This window comes from Triticum aestivum, chromosome 1A (assembly GCF_018294505.1).
Source record: "Triticum aestivum cultivar Chinese Spring chromosome 1A, IWGSC CS RefSeq v2.1, whole genome shotgun sequence".
Classification (NCBI taxonomy): Eukaryota; Viridiplantae; Streptophyta; class Magnoliopsida; order Poales; family Poaceae; genus Triticum; species Triticum aestivum.
Genome location: NC_057794.1, coordinates 255,782,050 through 255,797,784, shown reverse-complemented (window position 1 = coordinate 255,797,784; position 15,735 = coordinate 255,782,050). Strand labels below are relative to the sequence as shown.

The 15,735-nt window shown below is 45.0% G+C and overlaps 1 long non-coding RNA gene across 8 annotated transcripts; it reads left to right on the top strand.

Annotated features, from left to right (window-relative positions):
- The first annotated feature begins 569 nt into the window (after window positions 1–569).
- LOC123044948 (uncharacterized) lies at window positions 570–10,082 on the top strand. 8 transcript variants are annotated; one of them, XR_006420806.1, is made up of 8 exons: window positions 573–1,221; window positions 1,331–1,485; window positions 4,096–4,176; window positions 5,218–5,300; window positions 5,402–6,877; window positions 7,111–7,159; window positions 7,253–7,350; window positions 7,428–10,082. It is a non-coding gene; the product is annotated as an uncharacterized lncRNA (long non-coding RNA). The 8 variants fall into 8 exon arrangements; XR_006420784.1 differs by adding an exon at window positions 1,589–1,989 and having other exon boundaries at window positions 570–1,221; window positions 5,402–7,350; XR_006420795.1 differs by adding an exon at window positions 1,589–1,662 and having other exon boundaries at window positions 571–1,221; window positions 5,402–7,350.
- The last annotated feature ends 5,653 nt before the right edge of the window (window positions 10,083–15,735 follow it).

Below are 15,735 nucleotides of genomic sequence, written 5' to 3'. Positions count from 1 at the left end.
AATAGTAACTCATGCTACCCATATCCAATTGGATATATGTGCCTAGATATTTCATCACCACATGATACTTGCCAAAAGAGAAAAATAAAAAAGAAATAGAGAGAAAAACTTTGACTCTTGCATGAAAGTAAATACATTTTAACATATAAGGTGGCTGGGCGACCCGCTCACCCGAAGCTCCCCCAATTTTCATTCGATAATGCCCATTCGATCTGCACTAGTAGGGTCGACGCTGTTCTGCAGACGTTCGATTTTTACTCTGTTTTTTGACCTGGTGTTCTTTCATGGCATACTATGACTGGTGAGCTCAGCGCAATCCTCCGTAGGCTGGGTTGAATTTCCTTGGGTGAGCCGCTCCTGCCGCGTCGCACGTTTTGTCGCGCGATGACCACGTCGTGCGCGTCCGTGGGAAGCCGCGGAGAGGTTGGCTGGCGTATGTGTACCCGGCTTGTGTGCCCGAGCTTGTGCTCACGCATTGACAGATGGGTCGTTGCTGGTCCTGGTCCCGCTCGTTGGCTGCACTGGGTTAGAATAAACCTAAATTCTAAACCTAAATTCTAAAAAGTGCAGCTGTGCTGTTTAGAGCTCCCGAGCACACACCCTTCTGCGTCGTCCGATCGAAATCGCCGCATCAGGTGCTGGGCGGTCGGGTCCATGCCGCCCAAAGACCAATTCCTCTCTCTTGTCTCACAAGCTCACCCCCACCCCCCACTGTGCACACCTGACACCTTCCTCCATGCCCCGGCGAGATCCGATGCGCCCCGCCTCCGTCGACCTGGCCCTCGTGCTGGCCCGCCTCCACCGAGCCAACCCTGCGCCGGAGCTCTTCCTTCCCCGGCCTTCTTCCCCGCTGACGCACCCACACCCCGACCGGCAGCAAAGCATCCCACCCGAGCGGACGCGCTCCTTGCCCACAGACTGGCGCCGACGCGGCCCCGCACCCAACTTCTCCCTCCCGTCGTCGTCCTACGTCCCGCCGCGTCGATCCCTCGCCGGGTCGATGCATCCCACGGCTGGGACCTTCGATCCCCGTCGGATCTGGGCCGAAGGTTGCGGCTGCTTCGGCTGGCCCCTGCAAATTCCAACCATCGACGACGCCCCTGCTCGTTGTGGACTCGTGGACCTATGAATCCACAAGTCAACATGTAGTGCCGGAGCATGGGCTGCATCGGCAAGGTCGACAAGGCCATCAGGCCATGGCCTTCGTGAGAACCTTCACAGGTACACACATGCATAGCGTGGCCTTCCTGGTCTGACCCCTCTTGCTTGGTTTACTTGTTTTCTCCATGCACTCAGGGACATCCACTTCTCTTGATTTTTGGTTTGATAGAGGTGGAAATGGCGGTGGGAGATGTCGGCACTGGAGTCGTGGCCGTGGCGGGGAAGATGAAGCGGGCGGAGCTATGCCAGTGGCTCAAGAGGAAGACAAGGAAGGATGTGAAGATTTTTTGTCCTCGTCCACCGGCTGAGAATCTTGTTAAGCAGGTATGCATCCCTCTTGTCTACTTGTACTGCAGAATGAAGGCAATGTGTGTAATATCCAAATTAATGTACGTTTACTTTGCTATCCTCTGCAAATGGCGAGAAGAATCGTGTCTACTCTGTTCTTGCCAGAATGATGATACAAACACCAATTATATGAACCTACAGATGAATCTACAGGTCCAAGGAGTACCTGTCCCGATAGCCTACCTAGCCATTGTTGCTTTGTTCCATTTTCTCATGGACAAGATGGATATGTAATGTCTGGTAGTCTGTAGTTGCCCTTTCGTCAAACTCGTCGAGCAAAGGCGGCATTGTATCTCTGAATTTTGACAACAAGCAATTTTTGGGAGGGCTCGAGGTGGAAGTTGTTTGACGGTGGGGCATGAGTTGCCTTCTCGTGTATATGTTATCTGAGAAACTGATAAGTAGAGTGCACAAGTTGGAGTGCCTCGGGAAAATGCCAAAAATTGCCCAACTTTGAGGAGACAGTTTCTACACATGCTGGTGCGAGTTGCCCAAAGTATTTTTTTTCTAGAAAATGATAGGCAATCCTTGCTTGTTTTTTCTTACACAAATGTGTCGCTAGATTTTACATGAACCTTGATCATGTGTTTTAAACTTGCCTAACCATTTTTGTGAGTGTATTATTTGCCTCAAAATGATGCAAAACTTTGTCCTCAAAATGTAGTCCCCTGATAATTCAGAAAAAACACACATATCAGGGGCTAGGCAACTTCACACTGCTAGATGAAGGAATTGACACACACAGTTCAAGCAACATCAAAACTATTCTAGGCAAGTGGCAGACATCAGAGAGAAAGTCAGGTAAGTAACATGGTAGGCACACATTTAGGGGGGTAGGAAGGGTTTTGGGTGTCAGACATTTTACGCATGTGGAAACAGACAATTCATATTTTTTTGTGTGGCGCTTGCTTGATCATTGTGTGGCACTTGCTGTAGTTTTATGTGAGACTTGCCCCTTCAAATATTTGTGGACTAAAATAGATTTGCGAAAAAGTCTGTTTCCACAAATCTGATTGATCCCAAAAAATTTCCCCACAGCCTAAAAATGTGTGCCTAAAGATGTCATTTACCTGCCTTTCACTTCTCTAAAAAATGCTAGATACTTAACACAACCCCCAAAAAATAGCAGGACTTGCTTGACAACTACATGGGGCTTGCAAAACACTTTATATATGTGTGGCTTACAACTACAAAAAATTAAGATCTGCTTGCCAAAAACTGCATGGGGTTGCTGGAGTTTTATGTGTGACTTGCCTACTATTGTATGTGATTTGCCTAGACTTTTTAATATGTGGGGACATGTGGGCATTGTGGATTTTGTTGGAGATTCCGGGAGGGCTGAGAGGGGGGATCTGTGGTGTTGCTGTTGAACCGACCAGTGGTAGTGGTGTCGAATCTCCTCCTGGCGACGCACGCCGTGACCGGCAGGGCCTGCTGCCCCGGTCCCCTACGCCAGCCCGTTCTACCTCCCTTCGGTGTCGGTTTCCTCCTCGATCGTGCTTCAGCGTGCTGGCAGTCCAGTGTGCCGACCGAGCTCACCCCTCCGAGCTTCGGCATAGAGGACTACCTAGGTCCCAGATCGAGCACGGCCGTAGCGAGTACGCACCACATCTGCCTTGTGTGTGGTTCCATGGTTGGCAGTCCCAGGAAGAGCAACAATGAATTGCCACCCAAAACAGACTTTTTTCTAGTGCAAGCGGGGCAAGTTGCAACCAGCACTTAGGCAAGTGGGGATGCTTGCTTACACAGTGGCAGTAAGTTGCCTAAAAGATTCCAAACAAGTTGTTTTAGGTCTATATACAAGGTTCCTTAGTTTTTATTTCTCCCCACGTCACAAAAATGACGCAACTTGCTTACACACTGGCAGTAAGTTGCCTAAAAGATTCCAAACAAGTTGTTTTACGTCCGTATACAAGGTTCCTTAGTTTTTATTTCTCCCCACGTCACAAAAATGACGTAACTTGCTTACACACTGGCAATAAGTTGCCTAAAAGATTCCAAACAAGTTGTTTTAGGTTCATATACAAGGTTCCTTAGTTTTTATTTCTCTCCATGTCACAAAAATGACGCAACTTGCTTACACACTGGCAGTAAGTTGCCTAAAACATACCCATCAAGTTGCTCTTTGTCATCCATATACAAGTTGCTTTTCCACAACTTTATCTTTTTCATTTCTTAGTCTGCACCACAATAATTGACACAACGTTTTGTTTATGCAGTTGCAATGTGTTTCCTAAAGGATACCCATCAACACGAGTAGTCAGCCCTATAACACATCCATTTAAAAATGACCAAATTTGCTTACAGCGGTGCAGTAAGTTGCCTAAAAGACACCGACAAATTGCTTATGTATCCCATATATAAGTTCCTTTTAGTTAAACCATATCTTTTTTGCTTATTCGACGCCTTACACATATATAAGTTCTTGTTAACCATATCCCACAACATACATATATCTAGTAGCGGTTTATCTTTTTTGTACTTTTTATTTCTCTTGCATGATAGTACGCAAAAACACCCAACAAACACGTCATCCATATATCTACTAAGTTTTGAATTTTGATTTTTGTTTTGTATTTTTCGCAGGACCCCCAAACAAAACCTTTCCAAGCTATCAAAGTAATGCCCAAGTAAGGAAACCTCTACCAGCAATCACCTACTCTCCAGGTAATTTCTCACCCCCTGCTCCAGATAATCAAGTGTTTTTCAAAACAAATTCACTAAAACTTGCCTAAGGGATCCCCGGTACTTGACTATAGTTAGTTCCAGTGTGCCAGCAAACAACAAAAGTTTGCTTAATGGGTAACACTAGATTTTTGTTTAAACAAACTAACTACTTTTGCCTACAGTTTTCTTTTTATTGAGTCCAGCATGTCAGTACATGACAAAGAATCTAACCAAAATTTTGATTTTAAATCATAACACTGATTTTTTCTTGAACAAACCAACTACTTTTACCTACAGTTTTCTTGTTTAGAGCCCAGCAGGTCACTACATGTCAACAAAATCTACATAATTTTTGCTTAATGGTAGCACTGGATTTGCTAACAACCTCACTACTTGCCTACAGTTTTTTAGGGGGACACATGAGTAGCTCACTTCAGCCCAATTTCTTGCTTAAAAGTGCACAAGTAGTTGCTCACAAACTTTTTATTTCTGGACATAAAGTTTTCTAGCACCCATGAGCTTACTTGTAACACTTGTTTTCCCTAAATAACACCTATAAGTTGCTTCTTTTTTTATTTATTCTTAACACACTTCTTGTTCCAAAACAAATCTAAGGAAAAACAAGTGTCATCCGGTAAGTACATGACAACAAATCTACAAAATTTTGCTTAATGGTAACACTGAATTTGCGTAAACAACCTCACGACCTTCCTACAGTTTATCAGGGGATACATGATTTTCTCACTTCAACCCACTTTTCTTTTGCTCAAAAGTGCTCAAGTAGTTGCTCACACTTTTTTTTGCACCCTGGAGAACATAGGAGTTGCTCGCTGGCAATACTGTTTTTGCTTAAACAAACCCTACAAGTTGCTGCTTTTCTATTCTAACATACTTCTGATTCCAAAGCAAATCTAAGGAAAAGAAGAGGGGTTTCTCTGGATGTACAACAAAACCAGTAGTTGTCAGGATTTTTTATTCCTCCCTACAAAAACCACTATAGCTGCTCACTTTCCCCCTCTCCCTGTGTTTTTGTTGCAACAGGACGCAGTACAAAACATTGCAGGATATTAGAGAAATGAGGGAAAACGCAATGGGAGAAAAGTTTGCACCCACGATGAACAAAGGTGAGAAGAGATCACACTTTTCTCTCTTGTTCTCTCTTTTGGCTCTAGATTTGTAGATCAATATGTTCAATTTTTAAGCTCTAATGGCATAACCATTGCAGGTCCTTTCGATGGGGTGGATTCACTGCCCCCGTCCTCCTTTTGCATGTGGGAGAAGAAAAGAAGAAGAGTGTGGGGACAGGTGGGGAGAGAAGAAGAAAGGAGGGAGGGGCCAATGGGCGCAGGGGCAGTTGAGAGGAGAGAAGCTGGGTGGAAGGGGGGACATGGGAGACGGTCGTCTCTTTACTTTCCAAATCTGTATTGAGGGGGGACCGAAACATGCCTATAGGGGAGGCTGCCAGGGGCACTAGCGGGCAAACGATTGCCCGCTAGACGCGTCCAGCCGCGGAGAATTTTGTCGGCACATGTGCACCCGGCTTGTGCGCCCGTGCTTGTCCTCTCACGAGGACGGGTGGGGCAGTGTTGCTTCTAGTCCCGCACGTCGGTTGGATTGGGTTAGAGCATGGTATTTAGATTATGTATTTCCTTGGTCAACCACTACTGCGGCATCGGTCCTCAGGGCATGTACAATGGTTGATAACATAGTCTTATCTTAGGTCTTACATGTAATCAGGGGCGAAGCTACGTATAGCTACCCGGTGTCACTGGCACCGGGTGCAATTTGCATGCACTTATCAGCTTAGTGTGTAGGCCATTCAATTGTTTGATATGTAGGCATGTGTTCTTCTATATGGACACCGGGTAATTTTAAGTCTGGATTCGCCCCTGCATGTAATTAAGAGATGACCAAAAAAAGATGAGCTTTATCTTCATAACTAGTTATTTCTAAAAACATGGTGACACATATTGTGCTAAGATATCATCTCTTGTCTTATCTTAAATAAGAGAAGACAAGACTTTTTTTATGAGTTCTCTCTCCTCCATTTCATCATTTATCCTACATGACACTTCTAAGATAGTGCCATTGTACATACCCTCATGCGCTGCCCGCGTCGTGGGGAGTTGTTGCGTCAGCTGCGGACGGGTGGGCCGGCGCATGTGCACCCGGCTGGTGCGCACATTTTTCTGCCGACACGATGACGTGTGGCCCCGTGCTTCTCCTGGTCCCGATTGTCGGTTGCGGTGGCTGCGCTGCCTGGGGATATAGGAGAGAGAAGAGGAGACGGCATGGGCGGCTTGTCCCTTCCTTTCCGCTACTGAGAACGTGCGCGCAGAAAGGACCCAGCCGCGCCGTCCGCTCCTTCGCGCAAGCCCCCCTCCCCCACACACAGCCGCCGCACCCTTCTTCCCGTCCTCCACCCCGCCTGGGCGCCGCCTCCTCCTCTCCCTCTTCCGCGGCTCGCCCAGCCACCGTTCCCAGCCCCGCTGCTTCGTCGTTTGCTCCTCCACTGACGGCAGTTTAGGTAAGACGAAGATGAGCGTCCGATCTACGCCCTCGCCAGGTTGCCTCCATTAGTGAGGAGCGGCCGATCCACGTGTGTGCCGTCGCTGCAGGGATAGCGAATGTCAGCGAGATAGGCCGTCGTTGGAGCACGCAGCCGTGCCCCCCTCCGCTTCTCCTGGCGGCACCTCTCTACGTGAGCTCCTTCCTTCAATCCCTTGCGTTGCCTCTCTTCCTGCTCCTTCCCCTCATCCTTCTCATCCCATATATTTCCATTTGTTTCTGCAATTATACTCCATGGTGCTTGCACGCCCATGGATCTGGAAGTAGACATTTTAGTGTTTGTACTATTCCATTATCTGTTTTTTTTCAAAGGTTGATGTACTAACTACATATGTTTTGCTTTCATTTACCTCATCTTTTTCATAGGCTTCCGAAGTATTTCTATTGAAAGCTGGACAATTTCACTGTAGAAATGGTTTTATCTATACACTTCCACTATAACTTATCTTCATGTGTTCAGTGAGAAACCTGGTTCTGAAATTTGACCATGAAATTTTACATAATGCAGCGGAGTCCATTCTTCTTGGCTTTCAACGCTGCCTGTTCTTGCTGTGAACTATTGTTATATTACGCTCTGCAGTCGCTCTGCAGATGGGAGGAAACAATGTAAGATCAGAAGTTTACTACTGTTGCATTGGACTGAAGCTATCGATTGGTGACTGATGGTGTTCTACCTTTGTTAGGAGGACAGGGCAGTTTTTATGCAGATGTTGATGTTTTTGGCTGGAATCAACACCCTTCTAAAGAGTTTCTTTGGTTACCTAATTGCCTGCAGTGATTGGTGGATCACACACCTTTGTTCTACCTACCATTTTGATCATACTTGTGGGACGCTATGCAGACGAATCAGATCCACACGTATTATATGTTGAAAAGAAGGGTAATTCTACTTGCCTCCCAGTAATCTTTTCCTGCATGTAAACTGATGAATCACCTGGATTTCGTTTTTGATGGAATTCCCCAAAATCTTGCATGGAGCAAAAGGTGCTTTGATCGTTGCTTCTGTACTTGGTGATCTTCTTTACTGTTTAATAGTTGCTTCATGTTTCTATAGGATACCCCCATGCTACATGGCAACCATAGTGAGCATGTCAAAAGTTTAGCATGATTATTATAATTCTCTTCTCTGTAAATTATTATATGAAGTTTGCGTTTTGCTTGGTTAACTCTTCTGAAGCTCACATGCTTTTCTTAAAGCTTGGTGCTGACACTCATAAATCTGTTGTAGGCTCACTATATAAGATAATGAATCTGTGTTCTATAGACTATCGTGGTAAAGAGGTTTTTATCAGGTTATTCATTCCCATGCATTGAACCTATGGTTCTAACTTTTGCCCATGATAAAGAAAATGGGGTTTACCGCTTTTAATCAACATCTAATTAAACCAACAAAACATCTACAGTTCCGCCAGCATAACATTTTTTTTGCTGGTGGACATACCAAATTACTCATATGTATCATATTATGTTGCTTCCCATATTGTTTTCTCCCAGGAATGACGAGGCATTCAGGTTCTCTTTTTAGCTTTCCTACACAGGAACATATTGCAAAATTAATATACATAACGTTGTTCCACCTACAGGTCTATCTTATATCTACAGGTATATACATGCATTCTTTGTTCTTTTTCTTCAGTGATCTACTGATCTTCATGATTTAGTTTAGTGGTAGAGTTAGCAAAATCTGTCATGGAGCAGATTGTGCTTGACTTCACGTGTGTATGATGTAATATGAATTAATGGTTTCTTTGTGGTTGACTCGGTTGTGTGCCTTTTGTCTGAATCAATAGAGAAAAATCTGAATATATACCTGAATGTGGTGGTTTCACACATTCTGAACGAAGCTACCAATGAGTATACCTTGCTTCTGAAATCATGAGCTTTTTCCTTCTATGAAAAGTGATAAAGTTACAACATAGTTTGCTCAAAGGCGTGCATAACTGCAGATTGAGCAAGGCACAATCTGAGAAGAAAATAAAATAAAATTAGAAACAGTGTGTGCATCATGTGTATGTTTGCTCACGAGATGTGTATATGTTGGCTGAGCGACGCTGTTGGGAGTGCCGGTCGTGGCGCCTCGCCTCGGGAGCCCGTCGACGTGGTGTGCTCCTGCGTCCCCGCCTTGGCCGCCTCGCGTTGGACAGGAGGGGATAAGTCAATCCCTAATTAAGATATCCAATGAAACTGGCAACATCATTATGGAATGGAAATGATTGGATGACAAATTGTATAGATTTAGTATCGTATCATTTATTTGTGACTGCATGATCTTAATTGCGTGTCTCTGAATATTTTATGCCCTTGCTCTTGGGACATTAGACTGATGTGGTGTTGCTTTATAAATAAATGACATGCTTACTTACGGGTTTGATTTAGGTGTGTAGGCTAAGGCGAAAAAAGAATCATAATCTCAGGTTTGGGCATGCACATGGCCACTGATCACAAAATAAGTAGGCACAGGTGCAGTATTGTGATTTTTAAGCAAGAGAGTGATTTTCAGCAAGAGAAAGAGAAGTACAGTTAATTGTTCATATTTTAAGCTGCACTTGAACCTTGTCCTAATAAGTACTCCCTGTGTTTCTAAATATAAGTCTTTATAGAGATTTCAATAGAAACTACATATGGATGTATATAGACGTAGTTTGGAGTGTAGACTCACTCATTTTGCTCTGTGTGTAGTCCATATTGTAATATCTAAAAATACTTATATTTAGGAACGGTGGGAGTAGAACTGTTATGATGTTGCTCAATTATAAGTGCCTCACTTAAATGCTTGGTTAGGTCGAGTGTATAGCAATGAGAAGTCTAGCTGAACAATGCTAGAAATAACATTAATGTGTTATAAGCTTCAGATAAGCCAAATATTTTGTGACAAGCTTTGGAAATTACCTGGGCTGGGAAACAGCAATATGTAGCTATCCTGTGTTGCATGCAGGCAATGCTTGTGTATAGCTATGCCACATCTGCTATCTGACACTCAGCCCCAGTTTTTATAACAATTAGAATTTGTGATTCTAATCTGATTCATTGTGTTACAGGATCCTTTGCATATTGGCCTCTTCTTACCGGCATCTGGTAAAAGTTGTGATCGAGGAGAAGATAATGACGGTCTTATAACTCTGGCAAGCCCGGCTGACAGTCCTTCTTGCTCTCCTCTTGGTATAACATTCAATGGTAGTGATAGCTTTGGGCGTGACTCTGCACCCTTTCATGTAATTGTGTTCCTTGAACGATATTTATAATTGTGATACTCAGTTTATGAGAGACAAATGGACCAATGGTTAATGATCCTGTGTTGAGAAAAAAAATGGAATGTGCATTGAGTGGCTTTAGTTTTCTTTGCCATCATACAACGTACCTTTACGTTTTCCTAAATTTCAATTATTAAAAGGGTCCTGAGTATTGCCAAATTGTGAAGCATTTATTCTCTGTTGTTTCTCTTCACAAGTTTCTCCATGCCGACACTTTCTGGAAAAAGGCATAAGGCTGTCAGCCCATTTTTTGTTTCATTGGCATCCCTTTGTACGCACATTCTGTCAATTAAACTTAGCAATGAAGCTTTGGCAATTCTGTCATCGCCCTTTCAAAAACAATATAACATCTTCTGGTTCTTTAATCTTTGTTGTACAGCCTATAACTCTCCAAATTTTTCTTTGTAAAACCACTTCTGCTAAGATAATGTTGAAATGTTTTTTTGGTTCTATGTTTTTGTGTACTGAAGTTTATGGAATCACCTATGCTGCCTAAAACTTGCCAGGCTATGTATGTGAGACACAATGATGCTCTTAATCACCCTAAGTGATTGCTAAAACCTAACTTTACCAACAAAGACCCAATGTTTTCCAAACACATTCATGCCTTATGTACTTGCTCAAACCTAAAGTTACTAAGATGCAAATATTGGAGCAACCTACTAATACATGAAATTTTTATACAAAGTTCCATATTAATGCAGGAAATGTGGTATACTCTGGGTTTGAATTTGGACCTTGTGCCATTCGGCTCTATGTTACCTGATTAAGATAATGAAATATATATACTCAAGTATATAATCTCAAAGATAAATTATCCTTCATTTTTCACCTTGAAGGGTTTGGATCAGTATCCTAAGTGGTTGCTAAAACCTACTTCTACTAACAAAGTCAAATGATTTCAAAACACCTTGGGTTTGACATGCAACTGTTGATGCTTCAGTGTTGAACTATTGACTAATCCCTCCTTTTGTTTAATCTATGTGATGATGTCCCTTACCATAAATACATGTTATGTGGATCCAATAAAAATGATGTTTTAGGCATGTTTGATTGTTATAAAACAAATGTCATAGACCGTAGCTATTGCTATAATGGGGACATTTAGAACTATTGTTTATCTGCTATTCAATGTTTGATGCTCCTTCATTATTTTTATATAGATGGGCTAAAGCTCCAATCATACATGTTTGCTCAAATCTAAAGCTCTTAACTAATGATTTTTTTTGAAAGCACTCATGATTTTAAAGGTACATATTTTTTAAACAAAAGCCTATGTATTTTTTTTGCTCAAACACAAAGACACTGAAAAATTGAAATGTTTTCAATGCAAACATGATTTCAAATGGGTCTTTGAGAACATGGTATCAAGTATTTTATGCTATCAAATTAAAGTGTGTATATTCATCTCATTTTAGATAAAAATCCATCATGTTTTCTATTAAAGGGGATTAAACCATGGATATTTGTTTCATCGCGCACATGGATTTAGCGTGCCTCTGCGCCATTTGGCGCAACAGGTCCACTAGTAAAAGTAAAAGATAGACTCTTCACAGAGGGAAGCAGAGGTTGCCATGCACTTTTTGTTTGTATGCTCAATCCCTTGGTGCAAAAGAATGTCACATTATATCGCCCCTTATTATAGCAATATTTATTATGCAGTCTGTCGCTTTTATTCTTTGCCATCACAAGTTTTTACAACGCTCAATTTTCTCTTACACTAAATATATAATATTTTTAGAAGCAATTTTTATCGCCTTATTGCACCGATGATAACTTACTTGAAGGATCTTACTCAATCCTTAGGTGGGTATGGTGGACTCTTGAAAATAATATTTGCGTTTAAGGGTTTTTGGATGCACAAGTAGTATCTCTACTTGGTGCGGAATTTTTGGCTAGCACAAAAGGGGGCAAGCACCACATGTCGAAGGATCTATGACAATATAACTTCTATGTGAATATGAACAAACATAAATCATTGCGTTGTCTTCCTTGTCCAACGTCAACAATTTTGGCATACAATATTTTGATGGGGGCTCACAGTCACAAAAGATTTCCAAGATAGTGTCTTTGCATGTGAATCTTATCTTCCCTTATTAATTCTTTCATGAATTGCATCATTGACCAATGCTATGTTTGTCAATCTCTAATAAAATTTTCCACTTATACTTTTCCTTATGTGGTGTCATTACTTACCATAAGATTAGCATATGATCTTTTTCATTTATTTCCTTTCTTTTTTTATTGAACATAAAAGTAAAGAAAACAAAACTCCAACTAAACTTTATTATATATCTCGCACACGATTACAAAGATAGATCACTAAGCAAACTCCCGAAAAGAAAAGATCGAACTAAACTTTTATTCATCTAAAGCAAAAGATAACTATGGATCAAACTAAGGTAAATAAAGCCAAAAGATAGTGGAGGTGATACGATACCGGGGCACCTCTCCCAAGCTTGGAGAAAGCCAAGGGGAGTGCCCATACCCGATTGTCGCGGGATATCCGCGGCCACCTATGGGACCGGGTGGCCCCTTACTAGTTCGGCAGGGGGAGGGCGCGTTGGACAAAGAGCATACCAGCATACAACAGCGCGGCGGGGAGCACACAAGCAATTTATCCAGGTTCAGGCTGCCGCGAGGCGTAAGACCCTACTTCTGCTACGGTGGATTGATGGTGGAATGAACGTGGTGGTGCGTAGTACACTTGCCCGCCAGGGTTTGCCTCGGGGCCGCAGCGACTATGCGCGTATGGTGGCTTGGGTTCATCAACTTTCCAACCCTTTCTATGAGTGCCATGGGCCTCCTTTTATATATTAAGGGGCCACCACAATGAAAAAGTAGTCATTATCCACTAATATGATAGCAAACAGTGCTATCATACCTAACTCTGCGGGCTGACAGGATGCATTGAATGCACCGCTTAGTGTCACATCACTGGTCGCCCAACAAGGCTTGTCGGGCTATCTTGCCAGCTCCGCGCCTGTTCCCTTGACACGTTGCAGGACGTGTGTCATCTATAGGCTTCTTTTGTAGGAAATGGCTGCCGTGTGGCGAATGGCTGCCACTTAGTCATCTTGCGGCTTGACACCGCAGTGATCGACGAGTGGGTCGTGCTTGAGTGGTTGGTGGGGTGGTTCTGCTCCCGCAAACCCCGGTAGACCTTGCTGTGCCTCGGTTGCCTGCTTCCTGTGGTGGCCTTGCCCCTTGTCGGGCTCGCCTGCCCGGCAAGGGAGGCCCTTCTCTTGCCGGTATTTTGCTCTTCTGGCTCAATCTTGGTCTCTCTGGGCTGCGAGTTGGTTCTTCAAATCCCTTGGTCCTTCAATCCCTGTTTTGGGTTGGTGTTTTAATCTGGATCTTGTGCTTGTTCATAGTCTGGGCAACAGACCCAGGGTTTGTTGCACCGACAGAAGCCCTCGGGCCTGCCCCGAACGCGAGTGTCCTCGGGGTAGGGCCTAATAAGTGCACAGGCAAGGTTGCTGAAGGGGTTGGCCCCTTGAGTTTTCCGTTGCTGCTTCATCATCCTTGATTGCGGGCCAGTTTCCGGTTTCCCCGTGCGTGTTGTAACGCCAATAATGGTGGGGTCGCTCCAGTGATGGCTCGTGAATGACTTTAACGCACGAGGTAGAAACTGCCAATTTACTCTTCCCATAACGCGCTCTTATCCTTAGCCACGTATGCAGCATGCATCGCACGGGGTAGGTAACGGGGGCGCGTGGTGCAGGAGAGTACGTTGGAAAGGGGTCGCCCGCCTTGAATTGGCGGAGGAGGGCGGTGATCACCCATGGGTGGAGCAGTTGCCCTTCCCGCCCGGCCTATAAAAGGGAGGGGTGGAGGAGGGCAGACCCATCCATCTTTGCTTTCTCCTTCTTCTTCCCTTGATCATTGCTGGTCACGTTGAAGAAGGAATCCTGGGGCCAGCCCCCGGGCTCTAGTTCGGGGCATTTGTTGCCTCATGCCAGTGCTGATGCTTGGGGAGTGAGCCTGGTCATTGGCATGGTGAGTCTTTTGGTATCATCGAAGCTCGTCCAGGAGGACGGGCTGGAGATCATTGGCAATCCCAGCTCCGTCTCTCCCGGAGGCCTTGGGGCTGACGTCAATGGGAGGCGCGTCTTCCTGCCCGTCAAGGTGGGACACGACACACTTAGAGCCCCCTAGCCATTCCAGCTGCCTGCTGTTTCTCCGCTTGAGGCGTCGGACCGGAGCCTTGGCGCTTCCCGGGAGCAGCGGTGGTAAGGAGAAAGCGAGGGAAGACGGAGAAGGCGGGTGGCAGGGGGTCAGGTCGGAGTACGATGGCGTGGATGCCTTCGCCTCCGACTGTCATCCTGCCGCCTCATCTTCCCGCTCTTCCCCTTCCTCCCCGGTACCGTCATCACCAGCCTCTTCGGGTGATAGCCAGGGAGGGATGTTCTCTTGGTGCCTTCTCCCCACCTCCAGCAGTCTTTCGGCTGAGCTTTGGTGGATGACTCCACTGGCGCTCAAGCCGGGGCTTCTTGCTGGCTCTGGAGCTGGTGACCAGAAGGCGCCGCCCCGTCTCTCGCACTCCTCCTTCGCAGCCTTGCCACTCCTGGTCTTGTCAAGCCGTGCCTGATGGACCCTGACAGGACCAGGGCGGGCTGCTGCTTGGGTGCTTATTTTCTCATATTTTCCTCCTTCCGCCGCAGTGCCTGAAGGAGGGAAAACGAAAAGAGGGGATCACGGGGCACTTATATTTTTTCAATCTTAAACTTGTAGGCAATCGCCAAATTTTAATTCAAATAATGTAGTCTCTCGATTCCATCTTCGTGTTCTGTAATGCTTGTACTTGTATCTGCATGCTAATGAAAGAGATAAACCTTGCCCGGAACCCGTGCATGTATATGTCCATGCAGAGGTGGAGTGCCTCTTTACTGTAATTAAACGAGTTTTCCCCGGAAGGATATCCTGCTGGCACCCTTTTTGTCTGCCAGGGAACAGACTGAGGTGCCAGGCCCCCGCCCACTCCCTTTTTATCAAGGGCCACTGCGACCATCCAGGCCGAAGTAGCATTCGAGCCAAGGATGGGAGCACCCTGGTTTCAAGAGAGTGGTGAGGTTTCTCTATGCACAAGTTATAGCTTACAGAATACTAATGGACAAGAGGTAAACTTATCTGTTTCGCTTGCCGGGGATCACTGTGCCGTGTAATCTTCTTGCCCCTTGTCGAAGTCAAGTTCATGGCAAGAACCTGCAACTCCATGTAGATGAGAATGAATGCAGGATGCAATACTATCTATATGCAAATGCAAATGCTCATGAAATGCTTATGCGGTGATTCAGGTGTGCTCGTGCATGCATGCGATCTCGATCGGGCCCCCCCACAACACTTCTATATTTTATCTTGCACGGGCTCATTGTCCCGGCTTTGTACAAGGGGTTACATGCAACTGAGGCAAGGCCTGTACAAAAGGGTGGCTGCCGGGCAGTGCCCGACAGCCTCGCACCTTATGGGTAGTACTTACGGAGATGCTCAATAATCCATGAGTTTTGGAATTGCGTGCCATCCCTGGTCTCCAGACGGACCGCGTCAGGTCTGGTGACTCGTACCACCTGATAAGGGCCTTCCCACTTCTATGACAGCTTGCTTGTACCCTTGGCAGACTGAACACGCCTAAGGACAAGGTCACCTTCCTCAAAACACCGGGCATGAACCATGCGGCTATGATTGCGATGCAGGGCTTGCTGGTAGCGTGCAACACGCGTAGCAGCCCAGAGACGGTTCT